The sequence below is a fragment of the Anastrepha ludens genome, chromosome 6, assembly GCF_028408465.1.
Source record: "Anastrepha ludens isolate Willacy chromosome 6, idAnaLude1.1, whole genome shotgun sequence".
In the NCBI taxonomy this organism is placed as follows: domain Eukaryota; kingdom Metazoa; phylum Arthropoda; class Insecta; order Diptera; family Tephritidae; genus Anastrepha; species Anastrepha ludens.
The window spans coordinates 75610517-75635895 of record NC_071502.1 but is presented as its reverse complement, the minus strand read 5'-3'; positions in this window follow the sequence as shown (position 1 = coordinate 75635895).

The window sequence follows — 25379 nt, the reverse complement described above, 5'->3', positions numbered from 1 at the left end:
TGCTTGTCGAAATTTGAAATGAAGTGATGCAACGGAAGCGGAAGTTTGTATTTGCACTTTTGCCGATTTTTGCAAAAATGCGCAAATTTCCTTCCACCTCAGAACCTCACAACCTACAACCGTACAACCTCTAACGAATAACAAAAACAACAGTCTGAATAAAAAATGTATATGCGCCAGATCCTTGCCAAAATCAACTAAAAACAGCTAAAGAGGACTGCAGAACACAATTTTATGTGTAGCGGCTTTGTTCGACTGCAGTTCTTGTTTTTGTTAAGACTGGAACCACATGCAAACAACCAAATAACTACTAAATGGATCGTCCATACACATCAGAAAAATATCAAAAACAAAAGCCTGAAACATTTGCCACAAACCATCAGTTCGCTTATCCACGCCCGATCGCACCCTCCTGCCCTCCTGCCTTCTAAAGATGGCTTGTACGAGTATTTCTGCTTTCTAATTAATTGAAAGGGGACTTTTTCTTGCACCAATGTGATGTGCTCCCATTACTATGTTGCATTGCTGACTGACGACTAGTAGGCTAATAAAAGCGCTGATGTCGATATGTGGTGGTATGTGATGATAATGATTGCGATGCTGGTAACGGTAATGGTAATGGCAATGGTAATTGCTATAGCGATGGTGCAAGTAATGGCTATGACTTCGACACTGTCGACTATCACTGCTGATCTGGTTCGTTGTGTCAACACAGTAGCGGCCAATACATTTGATGTTGGTTGATTTCATTAGCCTCTTTATGTCAACTGTAATTGAAAATTTGTTCGAATATTTGCAATCACATTTATTTAGGAGAGCCCTCTCTCAGGCCTCTAGTGAGTATGACATTATTTTGTAATTATGCGGCGAGATTTGTACACCTATTTGGCAATATACAAAGTCAAACATTTTGCTTTGCATGACTCTTAGTTGATTGCATTAACTTCTCTGCCAATTGGGACTGAATTTACTAAAAATATTTTTGCCAGCATTAGACTACATATGTATTTCTGTATGAGCATTCTTGCTGTTGAAAAGTCAGTGGACGAAAAAGGTAGAATAGTACAAATAAAGTATTGACTAACAAAAGACAAAACTAAATTTAAAAAAGGTGTGAGGTATTGTTAACAAATATTTGAGTTATTAAAGGCGTACACGCATATGCTTATACCTTTATATGTGTGTATGTATATGTATTGTCTCACATATAAAAACACTACTAATACGTTAGATATTGGCCAGTAGGATTATTGCGGCACAACACTAATTTAGTGCTGATCTGATATTTAATGTAATCGGACACCATTAGACATGGCTGCACAAAGAAAAAATGTTTTCTCGTTGCTCAACAATTCGTTCAGGTTGCTAGGAAAATAGCAGCTAAATTATTGTTTTCAAGATTTCTGACTTCTCTAACCTCTAAAGGAAGTTTCATGGCGGCGCACTTGAATTGATACGAAAAGTGAAATATACCCAATGGGGTCGCCGAGTGGGTTGGTGCGTGATTACCATTCGGAATTCACAGAGGAAACGTTGGTTCGAATCTCGGTGAAATACCAAAATTAAGAAACGGCGACCACTATTAGAAACATCTTTTTCTATCACACGGAATGCCAGTCACGCAGCAACACCGACTAATGCAATGATTATAGGAAAAATTATCTTCTGAGACCATTTATAGATACGTGGTAGATACATTTTTAATGTTTTATGTATATAAATGTATTTTTTATTTTCTACTTTTTAGGCAGATCTAAACATTGAACCATATCTTAAAAACATGCAAATAGCTATACACGTATATATTTGCGTCACCAATTCCTAATTAATATTAGCAGAAATTAATTTCATTTAAAGAAATGGATACAGGTGAGCATTTGCCGTTGGCATCTTAAGAGCGGTCAAAATCAAGTTTTTGGTCATATTTCAAGTCACAGTAGTGATCACACGATACCACCTTGGCATAGATATTTTAATTGTTTCTGATTGCGGAAAAAACTATCGAGTAACGAAAAGATATTGATAAAAAGGATCACGTATATTCGATAAAAAAAATTTTTTTTTTATTTATTTATTTATACAAATAGTACATAGTAAGACTAAGGTCTTTTGATAGTACTTCAACAATATTATAAAAAAACTGGAATGTTTTTAACATACAAGTTTCTTAATCTAAATTTTACACCAGTTCATTTACAAATCAATCCAATATATTTAACTTAACTATAATAATAAGAAGAAAAACAAAAAAAAAAAAAAAGCAGTAGGAAAAGAAAAGAAGGATTTAGAAAAGAAAAAGAAAAAAACAAATTTAAATTTAAAAATCAGAAAATTTTCTTTTCAACTTTTAACTCATAAAGGAAACTATTTTTTTCTGTTTTGTTAGAATTTTACAAAGCTACTTCTCTACTCGCTATGTTTAAGTTCAGCTCTCTTGACGAAAAATTTGCATGTGAAAGCAACAACTAAGTTAACGAGCAAGATTCGCCACTATTCAGTATGGTTATACCTCATAAAACTGGTATAACCAACTATATTCAATGCTGCCAAACTCTCTTTTCTGATGTTATACAAGCTTCATTAGATTGCATTCTTACAGGGCAACTTTTATTGCTTGAAGTCGTAACTGGTGAAAGAGAGGGAGACGAGGAAAGGAGAGAGACACCAAGTTGTTCGTGCTCAATCTACATATATCACACCCTAAATACAAAAGGGTCACAACTCAAAATGTCCCTTCTGCTCAAATATGAACGAGACGTTATCAATAAAACGGTCCGCGGATGACATATGGCAAAAATAAATTTTTTGTTTTTTGGTAGGACTGTTATAAGCTTATATGGCAAATTTCAGCGTGATATGTCACATAGTTTGTTTTCTGTGCTACTGTAAACAAGTCAAGCTCGAGTGTGAAAAATTTTGAGTTGTGACCCTTTTGTATTTAGGGTGCGATATATTTGTGTTTTCATAGTTGACTCGCTCTAAATTTTGAAGGAGCTCAACTGAGGCTTCCTTGCTTTTGTGAAGGTTAATTTAAAGAACCTTCAGCATTGGCTCCTTCATGGGGTACCTGCTCCAGCTCACCTTCTCGTCCAAGATGTTAAGAGAGGTTTGGAAAATGTCTTCAATTCCGAAATCCTTGTCCACCTCCTCAGTTTTGAGCGCGTTTTCGTTTTCATCCGTTGAGTTACGTTTTATGAAACGAAGGAATACGCTTCCAACGATCCACGCCATTTTCCCAAAACATTCGTACAAAATGTTCTCCACCGTTTTTTTATAAGGAGGATGTAGTTCTGGCTTCCATCTGCATTCGCTGATTTAGCCACTTTCAGCACCTTCTAGTCGTCGGTAGGTATATATTTATTCTGCATTTGTAGTAGACGCAGTGCATGCTCCGGATTGACCGTGCGCGGTGTCCACACCTTCGCCTTTGGTATCGACGGTACACGACTTCGGTCCACTATTTCAAGAGCGGCACCTTCCCATAGGCCTGGAAGCTTCCTTAACCCATATGAGAGAGAGGTCGTCCTTGCACTTAACGACTTTGACGCCACTGAACCACCCTGCTCCATCGAATATAGGCATAGATGCGTTCGAATCCACGTCCATTCTTGCTCCTGGCTCCTGCGATATTTGCCCCAGCGGTTTACCATAATCAATTAAGTGATTTTTGTCAATCTCATTGGCCGCCGCAGCTCCTTTGGACGTTGTCGGATTTTCGTGGACCTATTTGCTGTACTTCACGTTTGGCTTTGCAGCAACGTTTTTACACTTTCTTTTTGTGGTGAGCATCCTTCCTTCGCTTTCGGTCGATCGCTGCCTTTTTTCGGACAGTCTCTCCTCAACCTTGTTGGTGAACTCCGGATTTGATGCAGCACACCCAGCGCGATTTGCAAAGTGAGCACGGCCCTTTTTAGCCCATGCCAGTCGTTCCGCTTCAGCTTGTGTCAGATTAGTCATGCCACTAAACTGGTGGCAGATTTTGACCGCAGCCTTGTAGCGTAGCACTGTTCGCGTAGTATACATGCCGTGAGACTCGGAATTGAATGAGGTGAAATCATCTCAGCACCTGCTCCTCAGCTGCCCAGCTCTCACGGAACTAAGATTCAAGCATCTTGGTTCTCACTTCTTTTTTGCGTCTGCTGATATAGCAGGTCTTGATAACAAAAATCGGATGAACTTCATCAGCAGTATAAAGAGGTTAACACAGCCGCAGACCAGGCACCGTTCATAGTCCACAACCCTTCCCATCTCTTTCCCTTTCGACCTTTTTTCCTTCACCTCTTTTCCCCCTCTTGCAATGGTATCACAAAGGATGAACCAAACTTCTCTCGTCCAAGTGGGCCCACTCTTTGGCAACCATCACTACCTAACCTAACTTAACCTTGTAGCGTGCTTTCGCTTTCATCCCCTCCTTGGTTGGCTTAGCTCTAGACCGTTTCTTACTCACAGAACTGGCACCATCAAGCTTCATCGGAGAGCGAGGTAAAACTTACTCTTCGTTTCTTCTTCGAAGTAAAGCTTCTTTTCCTTTAGTTTACATCAAATATTACAGGTTTTATTAACACTTCCCTTCCCTTGCGCGCCTAAGAACCTTGCTCGGGGGACACATTGAATGATCTGTTAAGTACAGCTTTATCGCATATACGTGTTGGCAGTGTTATCGCGATAGACGGAGAATCCAATGAAAATATTAAAGACGAATAAAGAAGCAGAAACAGCATTCAGCAAGCTTAGCTCCATATGGCACTCGCAACAGATATCTGGAAATACCAAGCTACGAATATTTAAGTCTAATGTAAAGACAATTCTCCTTTATGCCTGTGAAACTTCAAACTTTTGTTAACCGCTTTCTGCGTAAAATCATACACATATTCTGGCCGAATACCATTCAAAACTCGAATAACAACGTCAGCAGAACTGCACTTGAATGGAACCCCAAGGGCAGCCGCCGCAGAGGAAGACCGGATAAGGATTATTGAGGCGGAAATGGAAAAGACAAGTAAAATATGGAGTGAAGTTAAACTACTAGCTCGAAATCGGGACCATTTGAAATAATTTTTTGAGGGAGTTGACCACTCTCTTCCAAACTCATATCTCGCCGCATTTTCTAAGAAATAATCGCTTGTTTGTACCAAAAGCAATTATTCAACGAATGAACCCCTCATGCGATGTGATCAATATTCAAAAATTTCAACTACATATTCTTTTATTATAATCTAGCAGATACTTTCATGGCTTTTATTTTTTGAATATGATATCCAGCAGATGTCCACCGCGGCTATTACCGCGGCACCCTTACAAAACCTTCCGTGAATAAAATATTGTTAAGGTTAACCTCGACGGAACTTCTTCTTCTCCTTTTAATACAAATATAAAAGGTGAGGTGAATTAGTCCTCAAGTCGGCAACGTATTTTTGTATGGGAAAAAATTTCTAAAACAGAAAAACATACTTTTACTTACCTGAATACCAAACTCTACGAACAAAGCACATCTATTGTTATCTAATTATTTTCCATGTACTTACATGTACAGGGTTGGCCATATTAAACTGACCCATTAACTTTTTACTGTAATTTCAGATCAGCTAATGACATACCGCGTTGGAAGCGTCAGTCGAAGGAGATTTATACCATGAAACAGTACACCCCAATAGAACGCGCTGAAATTGTTCAGCTGTACATTCAAAATTCCTTCTCGATTGTAAAAACGCAACGTGCGTGGAGAAAAAAAAATAAAGTGAAAAGTGCACCGTCAAAGAACGCAATCAAGCAAATGCACAAAAGATTTTTGTCTTCCGGCACTGTGGCTAATACCCGACGTCCAAATAAAAAGCGGCCAAGACGATCTAACGAAAATATCGCGGCCGTACGAGCCAGTATCGAGTCATCGCCGCGAACGTCAGGTAATCGTCGTTCTGCTCAGTTGGACATTCCTCGGACCACTCTACGACGTATCATTCGTTTGGATTTGGGGATATTCCCGTACAAAATACAACTAAATCAACAACTGTTGCCGGCCGATAAGCCTCGTCACTTGGAATATGCCAATTTTGTCGTCCGAATGGCCCAAACTGATGAGGATTTTTGGCATCAAATCATTATGAGTGATGAGGCCCATTTCTCCTTGAACGGAACCGTAAATAAGCAAAATTGCCGTTTCTACGCCACTGAAAACCCTCAAATTATTGAAGAGGTACCTCTCCACGACCAAAAAGTTACAGTCTGGTGTGGCATTTGCGCTGATATGGTCATTGGGCCGTTCTTCTTTGAAAATGGTCAACACCTACCATTGACCGTCAATCAAGAGCGTTATCGGGCCATGATAACCGATTTTGTGATGCCGATTGTTCGTGAAAATGGTATGGAGCACTTCTGGTTTCAGCAAGATGGTGCACCACCACACACAGCACGAGCCACCGTCAACTTATTGAAGACTTTGTTCCCTGGCCGTTTGATATCAAAAAGCGGCGATTTTGACTGGCCGCCACGATCACCGGATTTGACGCCACCGGACTTTTTTCTTTGGGGCTATTTGAAATCTAAGGTTTACGTCAACAAGCCAAAGACACTAGGCGCACTTAAGGCCAATATCCGACGGGAAATAGCCGCCATATCGGCCGAGACACTGGCCAAAACTATGGAAAACGCCGAAAAACGGGCACATTACGCTATACGAGCTAAGGGCGACCACTTGCGCGATATCATATTCAAAAAGTGATGTAAACGAATCTCCTTGAACTAAATTAAATGTTTTTCACAATGAAACACAAAAAAATGTTTCTTTTTCCATATTTTTTTTAATAATCACATGGGTCAGTTTAATATGGCCAACCCTGTATATAGACGTTAATGTAAGTATAGGAAATCTTGGCCTTCAGTCGAATGCCAAAGCTTCAACAGTTGTACGAAAAAACTGCTAGCTTTTCCCAATAGTATAAAAAATCATTGCTTTTAATATTATATTTGACATTATCTTAAGTTTTTCTTAAGGTGTGTTTTCGCTAATACGCCTGACCTAACTGTCTAGCTCTGATTTTTTACAAATAAAGAACAAGAAACGACCCGAACGCTATTTTAGTTATTTCCTTACGCGTGGCAATTTGTAGTTAGCAACGCTACACATTCATATGATACAAAGAGAAAATACTCTGTAGGAAAATCAACCAAACAAACATTTTCTGGTAATTTATGCAAACACTCACTTATGTATTTAAGTAGGAATATACCTACTACATTCTTATAAACTTCAATCCAGCCAAGTATATACATATGTACTATTATGTCGCACATTTACTGCAAATGTCATAATATAGGGTGTTTTTTTTAGAGGTTAGGTTTTCAAGATGAAATAAAACATATATAATTTAATGTTATGGCCAAGAATTTAGCTTTATTATAAAGATAAGGAATATTCTCTTCCAAGACGTCAATCGTCTCGGGCTTATCTGCGTAGACAAGCGACTTCACATAGCCCCACAAGAAATAGTCCAGCGGTGTTATATCGCACGATCTTGGAGGCCACGCCACAGGTCCACGGCGCGAGATAATGCGCTCACCAAAAGTTTCCTTCAATAAATCGATTGTTGCGTTGGCTGTATGGCATGTAGCGCCGTCTTGTTGGAACCAAAGGTCGTCCACATCAACATCGTCCAATTCAGGTACGAAAAAGTCATTAATCATGGCTCTATAGCGCTCTCCATTGACTGTAACATTATGGCCGGCTTCATTTTTAAAGAAATATGGACCAATGATTCCCTCTGCCCATAGAGCACACCAAACAGTGACTTTTTGAGGATGTAACGGCGTCTCACCAATGGCTTGTGGATTATGTTCACTCCAAATGCGACAATTTTGCTTATTGACATACCCATTCAACCAAAAGTGAGCTTTATCGCTGAACAAAATTTTCTTGTGAAAATCGGGATCGGTGGCCATCTCGTTTTGGGCCCAAATTTGCACGATTTGCAAACGTTGTTCAGGTGTAAGTCTATTCATTATGAAATGGCAAACCAAACTGAGCATAAATCAAGTGACAGCTGTCAAAAAGGCCATCTACGAAAAAAGTAGTGCCAACTTGAAAACCTAACCTCTAAAAAAAACACCCTTTATAAAAAAAATTAGGTAAGTATGCGGTATAAAAACTTCAGGGCGATATCATTAGTTGAAAATATGTCCTTCCTTTTACTTAGGAAGGCAAAGTAAAGTGAATACTCTGAAGCCGTTTTTCTCAGTATTTTGGTAGTTTGGACTATGAGCCCCTTGCATCAAATGAGCGATATGTATGTATGTATATAATATACAGGGTGAACGATATGAAGTGTTACCAACTTCACACTGTTTGTATCTGTAAAACAGCTCATGACATCAACGTCAAAATTATTCTAATGACAGTTCAATATATTGTTTTTAAGCCATCAAAAGCATTTGCGTCTCAGTTTTGTTGATTTTTTTTTTTTTCTGTGATGAAATTCAAACGTAATAGTGTAATTGCGTTATATTTGGCTGGAAAATCACAACCAGCCCTCGTTCGTCAGCTCAGTCACCTCAAAGTGAATAAAATGTTTGTGTATCGCACTATAAAACGTTGCAATGATACTGGTAGCATTGCAAAACGCTATGGAGGTGGACCAAAAAAAACCGCAACAACGCCAGAAATGGTTCGGAAAGTGAAGGCTCGACTTGAGCGAAATCCGCGTGGAAATGGAAGAAAAATGGCCAAAGAACTGAAAATATTGCAAGACAGCATTCGACGCATATTGAAAAATGAGCTCAAGGTCATGGCTTACAAGTTCCAAAAAGCACACGATCATTCACCCCAGCAAAAAACAGTTCGGTGCGAAAGAGCAAAGGAGTTGTTGCGCTTGCACGAACGTGGCGAATTTCCTAACATTGTGTTTTCTGATGAAAAAAAATTCCCAATTGAGCAGTTCATAAACACTCAAAACGATCGTGTTTACTTGACCGAACGCTCATACGAGAATTTGACCCTACATATGGCCAGTCGAAGCAATTTCCCATCGCAAGTAATGGTTTGGGCCGCAGTGACCGCTGATGGACGCTCTCGAATCGTTTTTATCGAGCCTGGTGTCAAAGTGAATGCGACTTATTATCAGGAAAATGTTTTAGAAGCTGCTTTAGAGCCGTGGGCACGCAAACATTTCGGTTGTAGACCATGGACATTGCAACAGGACTCGGCAACGTCTCATAAAGCTCGTGTGAACCAAGAATGGTTAAAAAATCTTGTTCCACACTTCATTTCATCCACACAATGACTTTTACATTCGCCAGACGCAAATCCGATGGACTATTCCATCTAGTCCATTTTGGAGAGCAAGGTGAGGACTAAAAAATATGCCAGTATGGATGCGCTGAAAAAAGCGATTATGCAAGAATGGGCCAAAATACCTCAAGATCAGATTCGCGCAGCATGCAACTCATTTTTTGACCGTTTGAAGGCTATAGTCAAAGTACAAGGTGGGCATATCGAGCTAAAGTGAATATATTTATGTTAAAATTGTAATCATTTTTGAACAATTTTGTCTTTCAAATCAATTAAAAACTAATTTCACACAAAAAAGTTATGGGGTTTTGAATAAGTAACACTTCATATCGTTCACCCTGTATTTATAAATGGCATATCCCTTGTTAGGTGACCAGCTTAGTCTTGAATTAAAGAGGAGCCCTCAGTTGGTTTTTATGAGAAGTTTTACGAGTAACCTGCCAGGCGGCGATTGTTATGAAAAGACTCTTATCGAATGGAATGGATGGAATAGATTGGCAGACTTGTACTCTCAATGTGCAATGTCTATAAAATCACAGAAATAATCCAAGTTGACTAGTATGTTGTAGTCGTAGAATTGTTCAGAAGCTAAAGATATACCATAAATCAGTTTTAAGTCATTTGCGCAAAAATAATGGATTTCTTTTTCCCCAAACTAATATTAAAATATTAAACTCACCTATAAGCCATCTGAATTTATTGGCCTAAGTGTGAAAACTGCTTTTGTTGTTGAGAAGGGTTCACTGATAAAATATCCCGGCCTATCTTCCGAACTGGCGCACTTCTTTTCACTTCTTCACATTTCCTCCTTCTTCCCCGAAAATAAATAGGATAATCTAAAAATATGATATCTAATAATTCTGAGATTAGCAGCACCAACAACACTAAATCATATTTTTGTCGCTTTTATTCCCTTAACAAAATTAAGTTTAATATTTACTGCATTAATATACATACTTCTGCAGTTAGGCCAATCTTCATATATGGAATACTTGTATGGTGGTCATCTGCTCAGAAGGAAAGCTTTGCTAAAATCATGAGTAAGGCTTTTTTATGCTTCTTTGGTGCTTTAAGGACTGCCCCAAATAAAGCGCTGGAAGTGCTAATCAATTTGCCTGCACTAAATATCGTAGGGAAACACGTGGCCGCAGCCTTGGCGCTTAGACTTAAAAGTATGGCGCTATGGAAAGACGGGTGGTTCGGTCACACCTCTTTTTTGCACACTCTGAATAGTCACAAACAAGAAATATTCTATTCCTAGACTCACCTTCGACAGACTCTTCAAGACAAGTATACCAAGGCCATGGAGAAGGAGGGAATTAAATTTCTATACAGATGATTCCAAGCTAGACGACAAGGTTGGCTATGCAGTATTTTCGAGGAATTAGGACTGGAACTGTCGGTCCGACTACCAGACTACTGCAGCGTTTATCAGGCAGAAATTCTAGCCATAATAGAAGTGGCTGCATATCTAAATACACATGGCGTAGCAAAAATGATTGTACTATAAATTTATTCTCGGATAGCCAGGCGGTCATTAAATCAATGAGTGCGGCTATACTAAAATAAAAAGTTGCACAGGAATGCTGGGCAGTCCTAAATGATATTAGCGTCGTATTCGAGGTCAACCTTATTTGGGTTCCGGCGTACAGAGATATTGAGGGAAAATGTGAAGTTGATGAGCTTGCCAGGAAAGGTGCTGCTCTTCAACTGCTCAGTGATAAAAGTACCATTGGGATATCTATGGCCACGAGCAAACTTATAATCAAAAACACCATTATCCAGATGCCAATAGGTCATGGAGAAATAAAAGTACATGCGTAACATATAGGCTACTATGACTATTTGACAGGCATTCCTTGAGAGTCTCAAGTTGACACTAAGAGCTTTCTCCCATGAATATTGTAGAAGTTGTGGAGATGAGGAAGAGGAAAAAACAATTGAGCACTTCCTTTGCAATTGCCTATCTATGCTAAAATCAGAGCAGGTTGTCTAGGCAAATACTTTTTCAATTCTCTTACAGAGCTATCTGGCATTGGAATGGGACCAATCGTGCGCTTCATAAGAGCCACAAAATGGTTCCACGAAGAAAAGTAAATGCGGGTCCCGTGTAGCACAGTGGTATCGCAACAGACCTGTAAGGTCTAAGTGAGTTGGTCGTACAGACCGACTACCCCCATAGCTTAACCTAAGCTACTACATTAATCTGAATGATTGCAACTTCATTGTGACTGCTATTGAACTGGTGGGATCTGGTCATTGGAATATAGTTCGCAGTAATCAAAACAAAACTTTTAGTAAGATAGGTTTTTCGTACAGGGTATGTTCCTTTTGCATTTATAGCATTTGAAGCTTTTTTAGTGCATCTGCAGCACATAACTAAACTAGAAAAGCAGAACAACAAGTAACAACAACCCCTCTGCTTACATTCATCGGCCAAGGCATTTTTGCTTTTCTTGCCAAAGTTACTTGAGTACTACTTAAAGCTGTTACTGAGTAAGTTGCCTAACTCGAGGTGTCAAAGCAAAGATATTTGAAGTTTCATACCACCATAGTCCAACTGATGTTTGCTTGCCAATGGGCTAATGCGCTTGGCTATAGTGTTGTGGCCTGAGTGCTCTTTCATTATCACAATATGTATTGAGCAATAGCAACCATAGCTAAATTAGCGGATTTGTATAAATAACTTTACGATTTTGATGCAAAAGAAAAATTTAAGAAAATTAGGTAAAAAAAATAAAAAGTATCAAATACAAATTAAATAAATAAAAATAAAACGAAATAAAAATAAAATAATGTTAAATAAAAATATATTCATTACAATAAAATAAATAAATAAACACCAAAAATGAAATAAAATAAAATAAATTAAATTAAAATAACAATAAATGCAGTAAAATAAAATGAAATTCAGAAAAATCAAAAGAAAATAAAAAATAAAATAAAGTAATATTAAACAAAATTAAATTCATTGAAATAAAATAAACACTTAAATACCAAATTAAATTAATGCCTTTTTTGATTAATTAAATTTTAATAAATTATGCGCCTAATAAAGAAAATATTGTGTATGGGCTTAATGACCAAATTTTCTTAAGTCGGTTGGGTAAATTTACTCCTAATGTAAATGTGGTGTTCTTTTATTAGAATATTTGCACATGGAGCCGGGTAAAAAATTTAAAAGCAGCAATTAAATTACTAGGGAGTAAAAATTGAAAAAATTGTTTGGGAATCCAATGCCGTACATTGTAGCAAACAGTATTGAGTACACTGCGTAACTGAGTCTGGCAGCCCTAACTCGACAATTAGCATGAAGCAAGTAAAGCCCACCGAAAGGTGACCAATGTTCTTTCTGATGGTCAGGACGACCGTATCTCATTTAGAGAATCCGCAGGCTATTTTGTTCTAAATGTATGTAAATACATATGTACGTATATGCGCCCTTAAGCTAAAACTGCAGGTATGTGAGGGGTGCCTTTTATATGTCGGGATTAGAGAACAAAAACAAATTTTAATCATCGAAAATCACTTTATTGTTTTTCAAAATATTCTCCATGAAGATCTATACACTTTTGCATGCGTTTGAACCAATTGTCGAAGCACTTTTGCCACTCTGAATGAGGTACCTCCAAAACATGCATTCTGAATGCCGCAACCACTTCTTCAGGTGTCGAAAAACGTTGACCTCTCAGTTTGTTTTTTACGTACGGGAATAAGTCAGGTGCCAGTTCGGTGCCAAGTCAGGACTACACGGCGGATGACCCATTAATTCGATGATTTGGGCGCTCAAAAGTGCAGTTGTTTGAGCCGATGTGTGAGAGCTCGCATTGTCCTGGTGAAGAGTGATCCATCTTTGGCGATTGGTTTTCCTAATTTCTTGGAAGACAACTGGCAAACAAATGGTTGTGTACCACTCAGAATTTACTGTTCCGCGTTGTTCTAGTGGTACGGTTGCGACACGTCCAGTCTTTCCGAAAAAACAAGCGACCATTTGCTTGGAAGTGCTTCGTGCGCGAACAACTTTTGTTGGATTTGGTTCATCTTGAAACACCTATACAGTCGACTGCTGTTTACTTTCGGGCTCATACGCGTAAATCCATGATTCATCACCTGTCACGATGTCATAAACGTTTTTCGCAGCCCCGCGATCGTATTTTTTCAGCATTTCCTTCGGCCAATCGCCAGGAGCCTTTTTTTGAGCGATTGACAAATTGTGTGGGATCCAACGCGAACAAATTTTTTTGACAGTCAAATGTTAATGCAATATTGAATGTATGCTGGTCCCACTAATGCCTAAGATTGTCTCAATCTCACGATAGGTCACATGACGGTCTTGCAATATCAGTTCGCGCACAGCATCAATGGTTTTCGGAACAACAACTGATTTTGGACGACCTTCACGAAATTCGTCTTGGATTGAACTACGACCACGACTGAATTCACCATACCATCGATAAACACTGGTCCTTGATGGAGCTTCATCGCTAAAAAATGAATTAAGTTCATCCATTCAATGTTGCTGAGTTAATCCAGGTCGAAAGTTGTAAAAAATAATCGCACGAAAATGCTCACGATTTAATTCCATTTTTGGACCGAGATGAATCTTTTAAGTTACTGAAAGCGCTGGTATTTCAAAACGTTCTGAGTACCTAAAAGCCAAAAAATGTCAAACTTTGCGATACAGCTGTCAGTTGCCAGATTGCAACACCAGGGTTGCCAAATCCCGAAATATAAAAGGCACCCCTCGTATAACATAAGGCTGGTCCTTTTCTGGATCTAAATTTTTTCCGAGTTTTCTTAGAACGCCGGTTAGAGCGTTTCGTTTGAATAAAAAATATCTTTGTCGAATTTCATCTAAAAAATTGTATTTTGACCCGAGCCGCATCGATGTCACATATCTAATATGAAGAAATATAGTATTTACATAACTAGTACTTTTTAATGGCTTATTTTAGAACTTTAAACGAAAATTAGTTTTAGAATATGATTCATGCTGTACAATTTGTTTTTAAAACAAACATAAATTGCAAGTATCAAGTGCAAGTATCTCCCTAATATTTATTGTATTATATATAAAGGGTTTTTCAATTGGCGCGGGACGATTTTGCCGCCCTGTGGCAGCCATTTTGTTTTGGTGACATCTGTCAAATCTTTTGTTTATTATTCAGTTGTTTATGCCAAATCATCATGGTAAGTTACACGATTGAACAGCACGTTTAAATGATAAAACTTTATTATCAAAATGAATGTTAATTAACGCAAACGTTGCGCGCTTTGCGCCCATTTTTCGGTAGACGTGGTGGCCCTTCCAATTTCTTATGTCCCATATTGAACCAAATGGACCTAGACGACATGTGGTTCCAGCAGGACGGCGCTACGTGCCACACAGCAAACGCCATTTTATTCCATTTCAACATCTACCCGCCCTTATCGAAAAACCCTTTATATTAATATTTATACCTTCAAAAATTTAAACCTACCGCCGCATCATGCCTTTTCTTGCCTTCAAATGTTATTTAGCACTTTTAAAAATTTTTGGTCTGCCAATCTTTTTTCTAATCTCGATAAAACCAGTTTCTTCAAATTTGCACACAAACCTTGTCGACTCATTTGGATGATTATTTCTACGGAAAAATCGCGAATTGCGCGATATGTCCTTCTTAAAAATCAACCATTTTCAAATAAGTTTCAAGAATTTTGTCGTGGAAATGTGTAAATCTGTCTACTTGTCAAAGAGGACATAAAACCGGTGTGCTAGGAATTATTCACTACTGACATTTGGTATCACTTTTGAAGGACTATTTATAAGAGTTTATATCACATCGCACCCACGTAGGTCGATTAGTGATCGAAGAAAGTGCGAGTGACCAAAGAAGTGATAGAAAAAAAAAACATAAATAAATAAAAGTGAAAAACACAGTTGTATGAAATGTGAAGAAATTTAGAAAAAAGTACTAGAAGAACAAGCGATTACGAATACAAACATGAAGATGTTTTCAAAGACAAGGTTAATAATCTCTTTGATATTGCGCATGCAAATGTTTTTGAAGTGAAAACTTCTTTAGAATCGTTGGAAGTGATTTGAGACTCGATGAAACGAAAAAACGACACTCTTGACTACGAAGCGTTAAATGTTAATATACGTATATGTGTGTGGCTGCGTACTGCCGAGCCACGCTAGTATAGTGAGTATTGTATTTAGTATATATACTACACTGCCTATTATTTGCTTTGGTCTTTAGTTCAAGCGTCATACGTATGTATGTTTGTATGTATGCTAGTACGTATGTGTGCGCACCTGCGTATCACGGAGCCACGGTGAGCGAGAAGGCATTATGTATACCTATACTATACTGCCTAATACTTGCATATATCAAGCGTACTACGAATGTTTGTATGTATGTTAGTACGTCTGTGTAATATACGCGTTACGACGCTCATAATAGCAATTATGCCGAAAAATAATGCAGAAAAGTGTCGTGAATATCGACAGAAAAAATAAATAGCATCACGGAGTTCATTCACGAAAATTTAATAAAGTATACACCAGAAGTATCGCGGATACTTAGAAAAGATTACGATAAAGTTCCAATGATTTTAAGTGGCGATTTTAACGTAAGTTTTGCATTGGACACAGCGGTTCCCTTAATTGACTTTCTCAATACAACATTCAATTTAAAAATGTGTAACAATCGCACTGAATCGACAACACGTTCAAAAGCAACAACTGACGCGGTATTTCAAAGATATGTTGACAACATCGAAACCAAAGCATTTGTATCATATAATATTTTAGCTATCATAAGCCACTCGTATCATTTATTGAAATTGAAAACATTGAGGATGAATAATAATAAAATGAAATAAAATGCTGCTTTCGTCTCATTCTCTCGCAGTTTGTTTTACGGAAGGTTTCACTTCTATCGCGTCTAACCGTTAGACTGGTATTTTTTTTTTAATTGTTTTGCAAGCAGTTTCTTCCTCAGTAAAAGTTTAAGTGTAAGTTTAGAGCTACAAGAATTAACACAAGAAACGTCTCAAATTTTGACACAAATATTGGCCTGGTAGAATTTAGTGCTGAAAGCCGTGAAGATATTCTGCTCTTCATAAGAAAACTAAAAACTCATATACTACTACAGAAATCTTTCGGAGCTCACAGTCATACTTTTAAGAGAAAACTTCCTAGCGTACAATAAATCCGGCAAAACGGCGCAAACCATCATGCCAGCTGAAGGTCCGAAGCTATTTATGGCTTCAAACTCTACAGTTTTGTTCTACGATATTTTGAAGCTTTTGATTTTTTTTATTGAAAATTTTAAAATAATGATTGTTTTCGGACCCTTCTTATGATAGTCAAACTCATACCAGATTGATATTTAAAACTTCAATCCCGATGCAACACATGTTGAAATAAAAAAGAACAGCTTCAAGAGCTCTTGTATCCAAAATTTTGATTTCGGAAAATAAGAACCAGCCTAATGCACATGAGTGTACACATATTTGCTCAAAATAGTTCAAATAGGCTAATGACTGACGTAGAAAATGCTTACTGATTGTTTAATTTTTTTATTTTTCATATTTAGTACAATTCGTAACAACACAAACTTGCATGAAAAACTCATCCATTTACAGTACAAGGCACGCTTTGCGCCTTAATTTTTCCAACATTTTAAGAAAATTGTCGCAGCATAAGTCTTTCGAAGCATTAAACTTTTCTCCTTCACGCCAATTTTAATGAGTCACAATTTTTCTTACACCACTTTGCCTTCTGATGTGCTCAAAGTGAACACGAATACCCAAGTAAAGCGCATGGTTGTACTTGTACTTTACGAGCTAGTTGTGGAGATGATTTTGGGTAATATTTTAAACTGCCTCTGTCATACCCGGCATTTTTTTCTTTCGCTTGTCCTTAAATGTGGCAGCAGCTCATTTTTCGATTCTTTTCGGCCCATTTTTTTGGTTGATTCCGCCAAAACGGTTGTCGCACAATTCACTCACTAAATTCGGTTCAGTACACCTAATGGCTGTTAGTAGCAGTCCTGGGGTAAATTGTGGTTAGCAGCATTTTTGCTTGTTATTAATGAACTGAGACACGCAGTGCATGTATACGTGCATGTATATTAGTAGGATCCCTATATTCCAATGTCCTTACTCAATTTGTTAGACCCTTTTTAGAATATATACCTTACCAACATTTTGTTCATAAGGAAAAGCTAATAATGAGATCCATCAAAAAAACCTATTTACTCTTCTTAAAGTACGTTCACATATGCATTAATTCCCAATAAATCCACAAAATGAATCTACCCGTTCACATATGGCAGATTACCTGCAAAGTTGACAATCAGCTGTCAATAGTGTTGTGAAGGGCTTTTCTTCATAGAAATTAATTTAATGTAATATTTCAGTGTTTTGGTTTGTTTAATTATTATTAACGATATGAAGAAAAGACAAGGAGAAGGAATAGCTTATTTAATTGCGCAATTGGCTGCTAATAATAATCAGTTGGAAGAAAATCCGTAAACGACATTTACTGAGGTTTCAAAAAATTATAGCAGCAATACGCATTCGAAATTCGATATTTTATATTTTATTTTATAATAAGTAATAAGAGGACACACCTTTTTTTCTGTTATATGAATGCATAGTTAATAAAACCTAGCATACATTTTATTAGAATTATGTCTACAAGCCTGTTTTCTTTGCCGGCATCCATTTTATTTAGTTTTTACTTTGATATTTTTCTTTCCATTTGCAATAATAATTATCGATAACACAGAAACGTATGTCAAAAAGTATGGTTACTATCAGGATTATTTTATAATCTCAGATTTCGGGAGAGAAATTTTGTATGAGATATCTCGCTTTTTAATTAATAGATTGTTCAATATAAATTTGCCATTTTTACATCGTTTGCAGTTCTAAAAGGGGTTTTAATTTTATATATTTGTTGTACTTACCCCAGGTCTGCGAATTGTCTGCAGCAGAAAGAAGAGGTATTAGAGCAATAAGAGTGATGAGATCTGGAACGTGGTTCAGACGGAGCTTCCACCCAATCAAATTGCTTGAGTTTTGGAGTTAATTTTTCTTCTTTTTATACTGCACCACTTCGAAAATCGAAAGGAAATCGAGAATTTCATATTGAACGATCATTTTTTATTTAATCGTTTTTCTAAGACTCATTTTATGTGTAATGACACCTATATTTATTTATGCGAGTATTTTAACAGACACTTCAGCAATTTCGATTCATGAGCCAGGCTTGCTTGATTAAGAAAAATTTAGACTTTTTAATTGCGTTTAAAAAAATTAGTCAAAAGATTGAATCAATTGTGTCTACTATTATTGCGTGAGGCTATTTGAAGTCCTTGATTTATCTTGGAAACATACAACGAGAACACTGCTTCAGACAAACTATATCCGATAGATAATGTTCCCGCATGACGGCCCTCAGACGCTCCAATAATGCTCACACATCGGAATTCATTTTCCATTAGTGATGCCATAAAACTGAAGGAGGCCTTCTTTTTTCTCCGCTTCCACCACCTACTTACCAATGAAAAATACTCATCATTGGATTTATTAAATATTAGAAACTCTTTCTCTATCCTTATCTCTTTACAAAGATATCAATATTTATGTTTTACGTTACGCAATATGGCGAAGCATACAATTTCATTCAAAGAGTTATGGGTAGAGCCACACATTTGGAGAGATTAACATATTTAAGTTTTGAAGGCAATTTCATGATCCAGCCTCTCCTGAAGCCAATTTTGTACAGTAAAAAACGTTGCCTGCCTCAAACTGGCCAGTTGTTGAAAGTAGAAGTCTGAATTAAGTGTTTGACCCGACGTGATCATAGTGAAAGGTTCTCTTTCAATCCGGCCAAACACACATCAAATCCTTCTTGACTGATGATATTGACATCATCGGCCTTAACAACCGTGGTTCTGCCTTCTCCAAATTGGATAAAGAGGCAAAGCGAATGGGTCTGGTGGTGAACGAGGACGAAGCGAAGTACCTCCTGTCTTCAAACAAACAGTCGGCGTACTCGCGTATCGGCAGCCACGTCACTATTGACAGATATAATTTTGAGGTTGTAAAGGACTTCGTATACTTAGAAACCAGCATTAACACCGATAACAATATCAGCCTTGAAATTCAACGTAGAATCTCTCTTGCCAACAAGTGCTATTTTGGACTGAGTAAGCAATTGAGTAGTAAAGTCCTCTCTGGACGAACAAAACTAACACTCTAAGCTTTCGAATTGCAATTGCAACAGATTTAATAATTTCGGCTACTGGCCTCTACGCAAAAAAATACTCGAATTCAGAAAAACAAGAAGAAACAAAAACACAAACGGAAATGACGACCACTACATACACGACTTTGCGCCTTTTGGGTTTTAAGTGTGACTAACTAACACTCATCGGATGCTGGTTGCCCACAAGGTTTTTCTTCTGGTTCATTTGTTGTTGTTGGTGAATTTTAATTAGTTGAGAAATTCTCGGCTGGAATCGCGCCATTTCATGTGTTAGTGAAGCGCTCTTACATTTTATTATTTCTTTGGTGAACATTTTTACTTGTCATACTTTTAATGCAAGTGTTGTGCTAAATACTCGTACAGCTACTTTTTTTAATTTGCAAATTTTAGCATTCAAGACTAACTTCGTAGTTGACAACTGCGCACAATTAAAACTTTTATGTGTCTTAATGCGGATATGATACCAACTTTTTGTGTTTAATCTAAACAAATTGTTTGCACTACAAAGGAGTGTATTCTTTATTTAAAGACGTGAACTTGGTAAAGAGTAAATATTAAATATATAAAGACGTGTCTTGAGCTTTGTTAAAATTAGGCCTCGGAAGAAATAATTGAATTTTATTTAAAATAATTTAAACTCACGATAATAAGGTAGAAGTTTATGAATTTTATGGCGCAAGAAAAGAAAAAAGAATTTTAAAATACAGTTGGGAAAGAAAGTCTATTTTCGACAGACACTGTTGGGGTGCTTCTCTCACTGAAAATTCTCTCAAAAAGGTAGACGGCTTACAAAAGGGGGAGAACATCCATTGTTTTAGATTTTGGAGAGTAACAGTTTAAAAGTGGATTAACAAATTTAAATAAGGGTGCTCCACTATGGATTTATAGGTTTTCTTACTTACTTCATTTGGTGGATAATTTCAATACGAAAAAATTATTAATAAAACAAACAAAAACATTTCTTTAATGTAAAACGAAAAAACATTCAAGTCACAAACAAAAGAAATAATATATTGTAATTTCGACTCGTTTCTAAACTTCGTTTCACCGTTAAGCTGCAATCACTGGTGCTGTAGCCATAACCATAGTCGCAACATTACAGCATTTGTCGCAACAACAGTTGCATTTCGTCATAAAAGCACCTATAATTTTCCACCAAGCCACTAAATTTTTGTCGTTGATTTTCTAATTTCTAAAATTTTTATCGCAAATATGAAACGGAAAACCCAAAATTCAGTAGATACATACGCCTACGGTTAGGGTGAAGATGTTATCATCATTTACAGTGATGCCCATATGTTTGATCATAACAGCTGATTGCTATGGTTACGGTTCTGGCTAAAGCACGTCACCACTAACCGCAGATTTAAGTCTCTATAGGTTTAAAGACATACTATTCCATTCAACTGTATGTACACTATATATTTCTAAAATATATCTACAGATAAGTCGCTTAGTAATATCTTATATTTTTTAAGAGCTTTAACTTGAAATGACAATGCAAAACAGAAATTTTTTTGGAATGAATTTTTTTATTATAATCTGGCAAATAGTTTCATGGCATTTATTTTCTGAATATGAAATTGAGTATGTACATTTTGACCGTATGGCGTCAATTGTGGCTTGAATACTGCAATAAACCGATTGCTAAGTGCGCTGTAGTGCTAGATGCGCCGACTTGTTGTAATCAAATGTCGTTGATGTTTAGCTGATTAATTTTTGGAAACAACATTTCAGTCAGCATGACTCGATAGCAGTTACCATTCAACGTAACGGCAGGTCCATCCTCAACTCGAGAAAAGTGAGGACCGATGATGCCACCAGTGCTCTATTAACTAACTAAATAAAAATAAATAGCGGTTGGTGTGGCGTATACCTTACCTTTCATTCGTCGCTGAGAATTTTCTTAGTCAAAGATAGTTTTAAAACTTAATTATTTATCTGCTCCGATTGGAGGCGCATTATACATGTGTATGTATGTGTACGAGTAGTATTGTGACTACGATAGCATACTAAATATTTTCAAAAGGAGTTTTTGTTGCAGACAATTTGGTGGCGAAGCTCTCTATTTACAAAATAATTTGGCCAATTTAGTTTTATCATTGCGGTCACGTAATTCTCAAAGAGGAAAAGCAGCTAATAAAAACGTAAGTCACAAGTTATTATCCTTTCAATTTAGTTCCCCTTTAACAGGCTCACTTAAATAAACGATTGAAGAACAGCAATTCATGTGTGGAATAACAAACAAACAAACTTGTAAGCACACATCTGGGACCCATGCATTCGTATGTTTGTCTATATACACATGCACTTGTAGTTATGCGGTAACCAGCTGTGACAGCATGAAAGCCTGTCGGTACATCGTCTTTTTAGGATGTTGTTGAAAGGCGCGGGAAAAAACTTAATGGATGCTACCGCAACCACTACAAACTGCTGCCACAAATCTTTAGAAATAATGGTGAAAAATGTCCAAAGGATTAAACAAAAAATGGACCATACGCCGCTGAATCATGCCAACACAAAAAGTGGCTTCTATAAAATGGACATCGTATTCATGTTTATAAATGTTGGCAGTTCACTTATTTCTTGTAATTTGAATGTGATGGGTGATTTAGCATTAACTCTTCTATTAGCAGTAAGTACAAATTTGATAAACCGCCAAATGTGGATTTTGGAAAGTATAATGTAGTTTGAGTGAAAACCCGGAGGAATGGAGCAAAACTCAAAAAAAAGTTTCAAGCTTCTTTTTTGCACACTTTTCTTTCTCCTTAGCTTCTGCAAACTTCGGTATTAAGACATTCGCATAAAATAGCAAAATTCTTTAACTCTCTTGGAAAGGTTTTCTTTCGAACCCGTCAAAATCGAACCGAATGGATCCCAAGACTAAACATATATTATTAACTTTGATATCATTGACCTTAACAACCAGCCTGTTCGTTCTGCCTTTTCCAAACTGGATAAAATAGCAAAGCGAAAGCGTCTGATAGTGAACGATAACAAAACATTGGCGCACTTACGTTTCGGTTTTAAGAGGATTCGTTTATTTAGGAACCAGTATTAGCACCGATAACAATGTCAGCCTTGAAATCCAAAGGATAATCTCTCTTCCCAGCAAGTGTTACTTTGGACTAAGTAGACAATTGGGTAATAAACATCTGTCTCAACGAAAAAATCGAACACTTCATAAGGTTCTCAAAATGCTTGTCCTCTCGTATATCGCAGAGTTTGGACGATGACAACATCCGATGAAGCGCCCCTTGGAGTGTTTGAGAGAAAGATTCTGCGGAAGATTGTTGGACCCTTCACGTTGTTGACGGCGAGTATCCCAGGCGCTGGAACAATGAGCTGTAGGAGCTTTACGACGACATAGACATAGTGTAGCGAATAACGTTCGCTGGGCCATGTCGTTAGAATGGATACAAACGCCCCGTCTCTGAAAGTATGCGATACGGTACAAGCCGATCGTAGCAGAGGAAGAGGAAAGATCAGATGGAGAAGGACTTTACTTGGTGTGTCCAACTGGCGCCGGTTAGCACGAGAAAAAAACGACTGGCCGCTTTGTTAAACTCGGCAAAATCGCTCTAGAGGTTATCGCGCCAATCAAAAAGAAGATCAGAAAAAAAGAGAAGAAGAAGAGATCGTTCCTAAGACAGTCGGTTCTATGTAACCCGAACGACCCGGATTTATATCTGACCAAGAACTGTCAACTCAGCAGCTTTTCCGTATATGCATGGGAAATATTTATGCTGCTACAACAACAAAAACAAGAGATTATCAGACCCAGTAATTATAGTCGAAAGATTACACTGGTTTACAGCACCGGATGTCATATCCTATTCCTATGTAGAGTCGCACGCTGATGCCGGAAATGACTAATTTTTTATGTCGAAATTTTTAATATCAATATCTTATGAGTTAAATAATCCAGTTATACAATCTAATATGAATTATAAATAATGAAATTCCCCATAAACAGCTTATACATAGATTTTAGCAGGGCCAATAAAAGGTTAAAATAGTTATCTGTATGCCGAAATGTCTGAATTTGGTAACCCCACAGAACTAATACCGCTTTGCAAGATGGCATTGCTCAAAACCAGCAGCGCCGTCTGAATTGGGAAGGACCTCTCCGAGCCGTTTGATACCAAACGAGGTTTCAGACAGGGTGACTCGCTGTCGTGTGACTTCTTTAACCTGATGTTGGAGAGGATCGTACGAGCCGTAGAACCAAATCGTTCAGGTACAATATTTTATAAGAGCGTACAATTGCTGGTGTATGCCGATGATATTGACATCATCGGCCTTAACAACCGCGCTGTTAGTTCTGCCTTCTCCAAACTGGATAAAGAGGCAAAGCGAATGGGTTTGGTGGTGAACGAGGACAAAACGAAGTACCTCCTGTCTTCAAACAAACAGTCGGCACACTCGCGTATCGGCACCGACGTCACTGTTGACAGTTATAATTTTGAGGTTGTAAAGGAATTCGTACACTTAGGAACCAGCATTTACTCCGATAAAAATGTCAGTCTTGAAATCCAGCTTAGAATCTCTCTTGCCAGCAAGTGCTTCTTTGGACTAAGTAGGCAACTGAGCAGTAAAGTCTTCTCTTGACGAACAAAACTAATACTCTACAAGGCTCTCACTTTGGACCTTGGCGGTGGAACGATGAGGTGTAATGAGCCTTACGACGACATAGACATAGCGCAGCGAATAAAGATCCAGCGGCCACGCTGGCTGGCTCATGTCGCCCGAAGGGATACAAGCGCTTTGTTAAGCTCGGTCAAAATCGCGTAAGCGGTTATCGCACCAAGTAAGAAGAAGAAGAAGTGCTAAGTTAGCATACAAAACGTGTGATTCTAATTTAACAGAAGAGTCCATAAAAGTCGAATTTTTTTATTCTTAAGATTGTCTAAAATCGAAGGTAAAGAACCAAAAGTAAAAGCATTAAGCGGCTTCATATTTAACATTAGCGAGATGTCCATCAACTTGTTTACCCAATGAGCGCCGAGGCGTACAGTCTCCTCAGGAAGGGTGCGCGGAAGCCTATGACTTGGCATAATAAAACACCGGAAGACAAAGTACATATGTGCTCGGAGTGTATGTAGATATTGCGGCTGTAAATTTGTTTCGATGTGAATCATACCTATACTACTGTGGGCAAAAAGTAAGGTGAATTTGGTTGTAAAATAAAAAATCTTTATTTATTCTTGTAAATCAATTTCATCCCCTTCAAAATAATCCCCTCTCGATGAAATACACTTATGCCAACGATTTTTCCAATCCCCGAAACATGCCAAATAGTCCATTTCCGGTATAGCCATCAGCACCTTCTTCGATTCAGCTTTTATCTCCTCAATCGACTCGAAACGCGTTCCCCGGAGTGGTGTCTTGAGTTTTGGGGATAGCCAGAAGTCACACGGAACCAAATGAGGCCAATACGGTGGTTGCGAAACGTTTTCTACTTCTAGCTAGTTCCACTAATCTTTCATCGTCCGATAAATCGTCGAACCACAAGTCCGTTATACTCATTTTCACCAAAAATAATTTTTTTAACTTTCAAAAATGTTGTTAACAAAGAATTTCAATACAATCGCTTTTTCTTTTATTTTGATTTGCTGTATCAGCTGAGAAAAAATTTTCTATTGTAAACGCGTCGAGTGATCGAAATTCACAATAGTCCCATTCTTCAGCGAATGAACACCATAATACCAAATGCAAATTCGTTCGATCAGCACTTTCGACTACAGTCGAAGATCGAATGCTGCTCATAATAAGGGCCTATATTTGTGAAAGATGCAATTGAGCTTAGTTGTCCCATATGTATATGTAACCACT